Source organism: Saccostrea cucullata, unplaced genomic scaffold (assembly GCF_032062105.1).
Source record: "Saccostrea cucullata isolate Sc308-1 unplaced genomic scaffold, CSIRO_AGI_Scuc_v1 ctg16647, whole genome shotgun sequence".
NCBI lineage: Eukaryota > Metazoa > Mollusca > Bivalvia > Ostreida > Ostreidae > Saccostrea > Saccostrea cuccullata.
The window spans coordinates 1-12,067 of record NW_026940262.1 but is presented as its reverse complement, the minus strand read 5'-3'; the positions used below and the strand labels follow the sequence as shown (position 1 = coordinate 12,067).

The window sequence follows — 12,067 nt, the reverse complement described above, 5'->3', positions numbered from 1 at the left end:
CCTTGATTAAGTCTCTTTATGTTCTTAGTGTAGTCTACTTGCATGCAACATTATATTATAATCAGACCAAAACTGTATTTGGAGTAGCATTTTGAGAGCATTTAACAGAAATTTCTATTTTTAGTAACCGTGGCAACACTGTTCATTGAAGTGAAAAACTGATATACAGAATTATGTACCTTAGTGTAGTCTACTTGTGTGCCAAATTTAACTGAAATAAGACCAAAACTGTAGGAGGAGTAGCGTTTTGAAAGAATTTCACAGAAATTTCTATTTTTAGTAACCACAGCAACACCGTACATCGAAATCAAAAACCGATACACAGAATTATGTATCTTGGTGTAGTCTACTTGTGTGCCAAGTTATACTGAAATCAGACCAAAACTGTAGGAGGAGTAGCATTTTGAAAGAATTTCACAGAAATTTCTCTTTTTAGTAACCACAGCATCACCATTCATTGAAATCAAAAACCGATAAACAGAATTATGTATCTTGGTGTAGTCTACTTGTGTGCCAAGTTCTATTGAAATCAGACCAAAACTGTAGGAGGAGTAGCATTTTGAAAGAATTTCACAGAAATTTCTCTTTTTAGTAACCACGGCAACACCGTTCATCGAAATCAAAAACCGATGCACAGAATTATGTATCTTGGTGCAGTCTACTTGTGTGCCAAGTTATACTGAAATCAGACCAAAACTGTAGGAGGAGTAGCATTTTGAAAGAATTTCACAGAAATTTCTATTTTTAGTAACCACGGCAACACCGTTCATTGAAATCAAAAACCGATACACAGAATTATGTATCTTAGTGTAGTCTACTTGTGTGCCAAGTTCTATTGAAATCAGACCAAAACTGTAGGAGGAGTAGCATTTTGAAAGAATTTCACAGAAATTTCTCTTTTTAGTAACCACGGCAACACCGTTCATCGAAATCAAAAACCGATAAACAGAATTATGTATCTTGGTGTAGTCTACTTGTGTGCCAAGTTATATTGAAATCAGACCAAAACTGTAGGAGGAGTAGCATTTTGAAAAATTGTTTACAGACAGACAGACGGACGGACGACGGACGCATTACTTTAATATCAAATTTTCTCAAATGCAAGTCAAACTCAAAGGTCAAGATTAAAAAAAAAATGTTACCACCAACTAGGACTTCTCACAATAAATTTTCCTGTGAAATTTGAAAGCCCAAAGCAGCAATCTTTCAAAAGTTATGACCAAGGTTACATTTTCTAAATAAAGTGGGTCAAAGTCAAGGTCACAGGGTCAAAAACAATGCTAACTAAGGGAAGGACTTGTCATACTAATTACACATGTGAAATATAAAATCATATTACTAACTTCAAATGGTATGTGGTCAAGGTTAAAGATTTTCAAAAGTAGGTCAAACTCAAAGGCCAAGAGGTTAAAGTTGTTTCTACCCGAAAGAAGTCTTGTCACTAAAGATACCACTGGGAAAATTGAAAGCCCTATAATTATCACTAACAGATAAAATTTTATGGCGAAGGTTCAAGTTTTAAAGGCTCAAGTTCTCATGACAGGGTCATAACATAAAAAAATACTACCAAAGGAAAGATCTTGACACAAATAATATATACATATATGAAGTTTGAAAGTCCTCTTTCTAACTGTTCAAATGTTCAATGACCAATAGTGCACTTTGGTATTTTTTATTTTTGGCAAAATTGGGTCAAACACTAAAGACATGTAAAAGGTCAAGATCTAAACTTTAGATAATGTGTAATGGTAACCAAAGAAAGGCCCTGTCACATGGAATATACTTATGGAATATGCAAACATTATTTAACCTATCAAAGATCAGCAAGCTTTAGCGGACGAATGGACGGAAAGGCAAAACTATATACCTCTATGTACTATTCGAATTAATCAATTAGTGTAATAGAATTCCTATTTCTTGACGATTGTTTCAGCTACAGAGTACTTCCAACTTACAAGCAAATTATTTTCCAGCATAAAAACAGATAATAAGATGCATATGTAAGATGATCTTTATTGAACAGAAAGCAAAAAATTAAATCGTTAACTAAGCTGAATTTTGAAGTACAGTATAGATTTATGTCATTAAAACATTGTTTCAAAGATAGTGTGCAATTAGAATTTAAATTAGAAAAAATAGGAATTTTACACGGTGACTTAACAAAATGACCTTTAACATAGCAAACTCTTTATATTCCTCTTTAATCCGCACACAGACATTCTTAATTGTTGAGAAAATGAGACCTGAAACTCCCAAACCAATTTTATTATCGATGATCACAGAAAAATTGAATAAAAACAGATTGACTTTGTAGTTCTGGGATTGTATACAAGTCATTCAAATCCCAAGACATGCGCACTGCATCACCATAGTTTTTACCATATTCCCATGGAGTGTTATTGTTTACTCGGAGAGCCCCCGAACAGGGGTGAAATCCCGGAGAACTCTTGTCTCTGCTCCGACAGAAGGCCTGACATTTTCGTCCACACGAGTCATATGCAGACAGAAGGACTTCGGTGTCGTTTTGACCGGGACTTTTAAGTCCAATATAGGTAGTGGACTCGGTAAACGCCTGCCTTAAGTCCACGATGACGTATTCGTCGTAATTTCCCTGGTAATTAAGTCCATTAGATCGAATGTGGATGCGGCCCACCGTTCTATCCCCAGTGACAGTTTTACATTTTTCTGATGATGGCATGAGTTCCTCTGAGAAGTATGGTCTGATTTCTTTCATACTGTTCCGGATCGTAGATGTCGGCCTTAATGGAGGGCTTTCCATCAATGATTGCGTAGGCTTTAAATTTACGGTGCTCTGGCGACCCGTTTGTTAACTACACGAACTGGTATAAACACCCATTTTCGGGTATCCCCCTCATTGTCGATTTCGAAGGTATTCTGGCTGGAGAAAGAGACCCAAGTATTGGAGCACTGCATCTGTTTGACCATCACTTGCTGGTAAGTGTTTGATGAGGACTTTGCAGTCACTTTTTCTTTAGTTGCTTCTCTCTTTTTACGACCAAAGGGGGGAGGCATTCCTCCTAACCTTGGACCAGCACCCATCACACCAGGCACGCCTCTCATACGCGCAGCTCGTAGTTGTGGCGGAGGTCCTCCTGAGGAGATGGGCAAGCACTGCGGCACACCAGTGGCAAGATCACACGTCAGGTATGGAGATCCACAGTTGGAGTTCTGGAAGGAACATGTCGGATGTGGCTGATAAGTATATATTTGGGAGGTAAACAAGTCGCTTATTCCAAATACATTTGGCAGGTTTCCAAATCCTGTGGGTGTGAAGGGAGCGTGTGACTGTGGGCCGTAATTCTGAGGATAATCTTGGGTGGGATCTATTCCCATAGCTCGCTGTTGCTGACGGAATATTTCCCAAACATAGTCAACAAAGGCATGGTGCAAGTAGAAAACAGGATCAAAAGCGGATGTTTCCATTGGCTCCATTTGACCTCCGATCCAAGTATGTGCATCGCCGTGGTAATTTTCAATGTTAAACTGATCAGGAGCAGCGGGCTCTGTGATTTGGGCCATTCTTGTTCTGGTTAGTATAGTCCTTATGGCTTGTCTTGAGAGCAGCTGACCATCCTGTCCGATATTTCTAATGAGTGGTCCATTAGGAGTTTGCCAGAAGGCGAATGGTCCATTTGTCACCAGACCATCCCCGTTGCCAAGGAACTGCGGTGACCACGTGACGGATTGGGTGGGATCAATCATTGCCTCATCCATTGTCGAATCCCAGTAAGGCAAAGTAACACCAGGTACCATTTGTCTCAATGCATTCTCAAATCTAAAATCAAATAGGTAGAATGTAATGGTAATGACATAATATTGCAGAATAATAAAATAATAACATATATGAAGATACAGTATTGATACGAAAGCAAATAAATCAGGAACGGAACTTACATGGTGATGAATATTCTATGCCAAGCTAAGAATGCTCCCCCATGGTGTATATTATCAACCATTCGAAAGTGAACAAGTCCAAGTGCATCATATCGGTTAGGTCGAATTGTCTGGATAAAATAGTATGAAAAGAAGTTGTAAATATACACTTGAACAAATAATTAATACTATGATGTCTGCTGCTGAATTTGTTTTCATACCATACTGTCTGTTTGGCTATTTTTGCGACAAAATTAAATAGTAACATTGATACTGATACAGAATAAAATGACAAAAGAGAAAGCTACTACTAAAATCTAGAGACGGATTAAAAACACGACTAAGCACGATTTAAAACATGTCTGCAAAATAAAACTGTTTAGTGAAGTGTGTTACGGAGATTGACTAACCGTATCCTGTTTGAGTAGTAGAATGGCTCTGTGGAAGTTGGCTCTCTCTTGCTCCGTCATCGTCCTATACTCCTTCCTAATCCTTAGCTGAGGCCGCTGTACCTGTGGTATACCTGTAGGCTGAGCTGCGGACATGGTCGGAGACAATACTGTTGGCTGAGGTTGGAATGCGTTCACAGGCTGAAAATTCTGCTGTGTTTGTACAAATGCTGGCTGCTGGGGTTGCACAAATGTCGGCTGCTGAGGTTGAACAAATGACGTCTGCTGGGATGACGCAAAATTAACTGCCTGTTGAGGCTGTTGAACTACGGATTGTTGGGGAAATTGATTTTGAACAGGGTTTGTCTGAATTGGAGAAGCTTGAGTTTGGATAGGTTGATTTTGTCCAGTTATCGGTTGTTGTTGTACTGCCCCTTGGAAACCTTGTTGTTGAGTCTGAACCACTGATTGTGCAGGAGGCTGTGGATTCCCGCCAATAATTGGAAACGGCCTTGCTTGTCCGGGCTGAAACCTCTGGGCCTGGCTTGATCCGGTATGTTGATTAACAAAGGACTGGAGCGTTTCAGATTGGTATTCGGGCCCCTGTGAATTCTGTGTATTTGATGTTTGTGAATCTTCGTCTGTAATGATGGGCTGTGGGGGGAATTGCACGTTGGGATACAGTGAGGGATTATCTGCCTGTCTTTTGTTTATGGAATGAAGATCCAGCTTCATATCCACGTTTGACATTCTGAGTAGTTCATTAATCCAGCTGACCGTGTCCTGGGATACGTTGGAGTGTTTGAACTTATCACCTGTGAGTTTCATCCTGTGGCTGTTCATACACCATTTGTTCATGGCTTCCCAGCTGGCTGCACCATGATTCTTTATTCTTTGTTTTTCCAAACATTCTGTAAAGGACTCGGGTAGATCGATTTCCTCTATGTAAGCTCCCACTAATGCTAACACTGTGAAGACGATGCATAAATGCTTCTTCATCTGAAAAAGAAAATATATTACTTATGTGTATTAGCAATCATATATATATATATATATATATATATATATATATATATATATATATATATATATATATATATATATATATATATATATATATGTAACACCTATACTTGAACGTTTTTTTTTTGGTTTTAATATACCTATATTGAAACACAATGGACATGTATGAACATCCCCAAAAATCCAATCGAAAGTACGAAAAAGCTAACTAGGGTTGAGGGACAACTACTTCACTACATTTTGTGTACCCATTTCTGAACACCAGGGTCTTTTTATACCTACAGGTTGATCAGCTGACGTTTATGTAATATTAAATAAGATTATCGTTTGACCTCTTTGCTGCCATAAAACGGCTCCAGCAAGTCTTGAGAGATACACAACTCTGTTGTCAATTTTATAACATCTTGTTACTGCGAGAAAACACGGTGACCTTATCATTATGTTAATATTGCTACACTGTTTTGTTAAATGTATATATGCATATACAAGTAGCAAGCAAAAAAAAAAAGCATCACTATATTTTTTCTGAAGCCAGAATTAAGCCACCAAACTAATGTCAGATTTTAGAAAGTTTCATGGTGATTAAATAAATTCAAAATATATGAAGACACCCATACCTGCTTTCGTGAGTGTAAAATAACACGACTGACAGAATAAAACAGGTATATACGTACAAATGATCAGTAAGTACAAATTGCCAACGGTGTACCCAAGCACGGACGTGTACAGTGGCACACAATATGTATAGTAGTAAGACAGACAGTACTGAAAATTCACACCTACACTGTATGACGCACCTTAAATGTGATTCTTATATGAACGACTGAACTGATAGAACCCTTTACAGTCAAATGATGAAAATCATATGGTAAAACATGTCTTTTTTGTGAAATCATTGTGAAAGGCTTGAGCTTATGTAGTTTTATATGACAAATTAATGAATTAAGAATTACATACGTGAAGGGAATATATTCAATATAACTGATTTCAAACATCACTTAACCTTGCATAATTTGAAGCCAAATGTAATATTTAAAAAAGAAAAAGAAATTTATACACGTATACGTACTTGAATAATACGAAGAAAACTTTGCAATTCTTCGCCTGGCAATTTTGATGCATGACAGAAAATAATTCAATTACTCAGTCAGTAGAGCAATTGTTATTACTTTACTAATAAGATAAATGACTAAAGTAGTTGATCAATGCGTAAAAATTCTCCCAAAATGTTTTTGGTAAACCTTTGATATAAAACAAGAACGACAGGCCAACAAAAGGCCTGCACCTAATGAATAACAACAAATATTGACCTGTGAGTGCACCCAACACATTCAACTACATGACAGGATCCAACGCATGTGACGTCATATTCGTGTAACATTGATCCGCCGCTAGGAGCGGTTTGCTGTTTGAAGTCACGTATACACCGAGAAACAGGGTATATTACTCACCTCTTGTAAACCGTAAATAGCAGGTCGGAGAGAAATTACTATTTAAGCTTCAAGCTTTAAGATGGTACACAGTTTGCAATTTACCCCATGTAATTAAATATCTTAAATATTTCTTTTCTACACTGGACTACCAATTGACTAAATGCTTCAATAAATACATGTATAAAGTTCTAATATATATTCTTTAACTTTTTTCATACAACGAACAAGATATGGTTTCAATACAAATATGACCCTGTTTTTTCTACAAATTAGAAGTGATGTATAAAAAAAGACAATTTCAACAATAAAGATCTACGATGACTTTATGCATAAAATGGCCTTGTAGATATACCAATTCATTGACTAACACGCCACGTTCCATTTCAAACATCAAAATAAAGTAGAAAATTACTTCAGAAATTAACAGGGCCAAAAAGGCACTAAGCGAACCTTGTTCTTTTTTTTAGGGCATAATAATGCCCAAACCGTTATTTGCTTTTTCCATCAAAAATGTTCTGTAAATGAACGAAAAAATCAAAAACAAGTAATCTTTTATGTTTTAATCAATCAAAAGCTCTCCCGGCAGAACTACTTCTCACCAATTCATAAAATTGTCCTTCCCATATAGCCTGTGTTTTATTAGATAAAGTTTATATGAGGATGTTAAAATTCTACTGATAAAAATTTTTTACTACCAGTACCAAAGTTGGCTTTTGGCTGATATATCATAATTTTATGATGTTTTATTTACTTAACATCTCAATATCTTTCATATTTTAGTTACATACATATGCCTATATACTTATTTTATTTTGATCAGAATTGCCAACAAAAAGAACACAGGGAATAGTGGATCTTCCGGGCGACTCCCACGGTTTCTAAAATATACAGTTGGATGATGCTGATTTAGTAGTTGTGCCTAAGACAATTTAATACTAGTAACTATGTAGAACACCTTTTTTACTCCATTTCTAAATCGTATTTATTTATTGAATAATGTGTTTCAGAAATTTTTAATATCATGGAATTTCCTATGCCTTTGAAATGTTTTGAAAAGATGTGTTGGAATCATGACATACTTTCCACACATACATGTGATCAGAATCATTCAATAAGTAATGCAGCTATGAAAACACTTTTCTTCAAATAAAAACAATTCATAAAAAAATCTTTAATAAAGCCACAATAAGAGATTCATAGTTTTGGGACTGTCTATTGATTGCTAGTAATCTGTTTATCCATAAAAAAAACTTGCACATAACGCCTAAAATGTTGTAGCTAAGAGTTGTACACTTTAATTTTGACATCGTGAGCATGACCTCAAACTACTCTCACATCCTGTCCTTAAGGTATGAAGAGTAAAATAACGCTTGTGTTTTCATTCTCTTATTTTTCGTAACAAGATTTTTCATTAGGTACCCTTATTTTGTAACTCATGACATTAGATTTTATCTACGTTTGAAAAAAAAATTTAACTTGGTCATTACATCTACTCGAATAATTCTACGAGATATCATATTTCAAATGAATTCAGATTTTTCTCTTCGTAGCATTTTTCTGGATATTTTGATTTCGATCTTGGGAGTTAAATCTCTTCTTAAAAAATTATATTCGGGAGGGGGGGGGGGGGTCATAGTTAAAAAAAAATCAATTTTCTTTAGAAAAATAACAGGAAAATAATATTCTGTGCCCATTATTTATACGATGAGGATGATGTTTCACGGAGTAATGCCAAAATTTTCATTCAAGACATTTTCTTCTTTATTCAAAAGGTCTTAGTATTTATTTCTTTTTTAGTACTTAATTTCTAAAACAAGGTTTCATGCAATCAAGTCAAAGGATATATAACCTACTAGCATTACCGTTATATATCACTAGTATCTAGCAATAGTAATGCAAGTAAATGGTACAGTGTACATAGTACATACAATGACGAAGGGGGATTTTAAATTATGAATCGAAAATATTATCATAGTTTATATGTATCATTGGTTGCAGCATTTATTTTGGTAGGTATTATTTCAGACGAAAAAGTTATAGCAATTACGTTTTCGTTGAAACATTCTGAATGTTTAAATCTGCATATGTGGGGGTTTTCCCTTTGAAGTAGGAATTTCTATTACACGACTACCTTTTCAGAAGTCGTAACCTTGAACCCGACCATTGACCTTAAAATATAAAGGACAAGGTATGGTAACATCAGAACTTGGCTTCTTGTTTCATGTAAAAATCAAAACACATTGAAATTTGTGTTAGTTTGCAGACAACTTTAAATAATACTTGTTTTCAAACCAACATTAATTTATAATCAAGGCATACACAGAGGCCACAGGATGGTGCCAAAGTGGAATACTTAAACGAATCTCATCAATTCTGCCGGAAATTCGTTATATCTGCGATATTTTTCAGTTCAGGAAACATAAAACTAAAGTTTGCCTATATATCTGTGTTTTTATACACAAGATGCATCTGATACTATAACCCAAGATAGATATAAATTTGGAAGGTAAGCAAGCTTGTGCTCTATGTTTCCTGAAACAAATTTTGTGCTTTGAAATTGAAATTTTGCATAAAAATAAGAAAATTCAGAAACTGACATATTCTTGACCTTCCTTTTGTACCATTACTTATTGTAATAATGCTGACAGGGTGTTTTAATAATGAACTTTTCCCTCGTTCATAGAGACATCCAAAATCAGGGGCCAAAAAGGGGTCTTAGCCTATCTTGTCCTTTACACTTGACATAATTATTCTTAATTAGAGCTTCGTAATTATTTAGACATGTATGTATAATGGAATTTCCTGACAATGGAAAAAGCATGGAATCTGAGGTAATCTATTTTCCCAATACAAATTTGAAATCTCAGAAAAATCCCATGAGAAAGGATCTGAACCAATCTGTATCTTTCTTTGCTAGATCTGCGCATGTGAAGTATTGTGCTTGCTGCAGAAGCTATAATTATGTTACATATAAAGGACATGCAATTCTGAGTTTTAAAAAAAATCCAGTTATATAAGATCTGTCTGACCTTGGCGTCATTTGAAGGAACTTGGTTAGTGGAGTATGCATAACAAATATGAAGTCTCTATCTCTTATGGTTCAAAAGTTATGGTGAAGGTAGGAAAAAGCTATTTCTAGCATATAGGTCACAGTAAAGGTCACTGATCCTGATGTCATTTGAAAAAGCTTAATTAGTGGAGTATGCATACCAAAAATGAAGTCTCCATCTCTCGTGGTTCCAATGTTATGGTGAAGGTTCAATAAAGCTGTTTTTAGCATATAGGTCACAGTAAAGGTCACAAGGTCATTGATTTTGGTGTCATTTGAAAAAGCGTAATTAGTGGAGTATGCATATCAAATATGAAGTCTCTATCTTTCATGGTTTAAAAGTTACTGCGAAGATTAAAGTTTGCAGACCAAAATAGCTATTTTTAGCATTCAGTATAGGTCACAATCAAGGTCACAAGGTCATTGACCTTGGATTCGTTTGAAAGAACTTAATTAGTGGATAATGCATATTAAATATGAAGTCTCTTATCGTCCATGGTTCAAAGTTATCAAGGCAAAAGTTAATGTTTGCAGACAAACAGACAGACAGGACAAAAACAATATACGCCCCGGATCTACCGATCCTGATGCATAAAAATCACTGTAATATTAATAGCTGGGCACGTAAAAATTGGGTATCTTACTCGATCTACAGTTCTTCAGTTACCCCATGATTAACTTTGCTTTATCTTTTCCTGCTTTTATATATAATGCATTTGGACCTCTTCGTTAAATTCAAAACATGTTCAAAATTTCGCATCCTTTCGAAAGGAAGAGTTTGAATTTTATATTTCCTATTTGGAGCAATGCAAGACGTAAGAGAAACATTTTGTCCACAAACTGTCTAAAAAAATTAAAGTAAAGTACTTATAACTATATCATTTAAAAAGCTTTTACATGGAGTATTCATAAACAAAAATTCTATTTCATTTTCAAGTGCTTAGGAGAACACATTTTAAAATAAATGCCCTTTTTGATGAATAAATATGTAAGTCTTGAATATTGTGAACAATAGATTTTTTTTTTGTAATCCTTAAGTTATGGAATGTTTATGGTTAAAATAAAAGTCCATCACAGTGTTTTCTGAAATGAATTTTGTGTCGTATAATTGATTGAAAATGGCGATACTTACTATTAAATTAAATAAATGTAACTTATAAATTATCAGATGGTTTTAATATTTATTACAGTATGTTGCGATACCGTTGGTTAATTTATAACTTCCGGTTATATTTCAACACAAAATGGTGACGGACGGTAAGGAAAAACTGTTACAAATCATCACACTCGTATTTTAATCTGTGATCTTCGTAGAGATAACCGATGTATAATTATGACATCTATTAGATAGGTTCCGATAATTATATCACTTTGATTAACACACTAAATAAGACTCTGAAAATACACCTCCCTGCGGCATGCCAAGAACAAGATCGTTTAGATTGCTGGTTAAAAATTAGTTAATTCATATTTGGCATAATTTAATTATAATAAAAAAAATATTTTCTTTTTCAATATGATATCATTATAATTATTAACATTTTCAATGACAAAAATAAATACGGTTCATTATCATTTTAAAATAGGTGCGTTTTCCGCTACTTAAAATAAAATGTTCATATCTCTACTTCAAAATATATCTATTTGTTAACTTCTACAAAACAAATTGATAAAATATCCGTTTTATTAAGTTCAAAAGAAAACTGAACCAACTATTTTACACATCTGCATTTTAGTAAGCATCAATTCCGATAAATATTTGTTTTCTACAGCTACAATCTATGTATCTTACCCTATCGGGTCGCTCTCTCAGAAGTCTGAAATTCCAACTATCATTTACAATTTAAAATACAGAATAAAAGGACATTAGAAAGGTCCGATAAAGCGACCAGCGCCTTAGTATGGCTACACACAGGGCATAATGGCGGACGGACCCGAGTTGTCGTAGCTGACTCGGCATACCAAGCCCTCCGATCGACAGGGTTACGTCGACGGTAAACATGTACTTCCGTGAATTAAGCAAAATTAACGGGTACCTGTACCTCAGACTTTTACCTATGTTCTACCCTATTGCATAACTATTGCGTTTTGCGTTTAATCAAGCCAAAAGTACATTGTCATAAATTACTTCAATTGAAACACAAGTCGCGTTCCAAACAATGAAATGATATGGAAATACTCCAAACAATCACTTTGTTTTCAGGAAGAATAATGATAGATATCTAATTATATATACTCGAATAATTAATTGATACAAACGATGTTGTTCATCCGTATTT

General features: G+C 34.9%; 1 pseudogene; it reads right to left on the bottom strand.

Annotated features, from left to right (window-relative positions):
• Positions 1-2,250: 2,250 nt before the first annotated feature.
• LOC134255044 (uncharacterized) lies at positions 2,251-11,652 on the bottom strand (annotated as a pseudogene).
• Between the last annotated feature and the right edge of the window lie 415 nt (positions 11,653-12,067).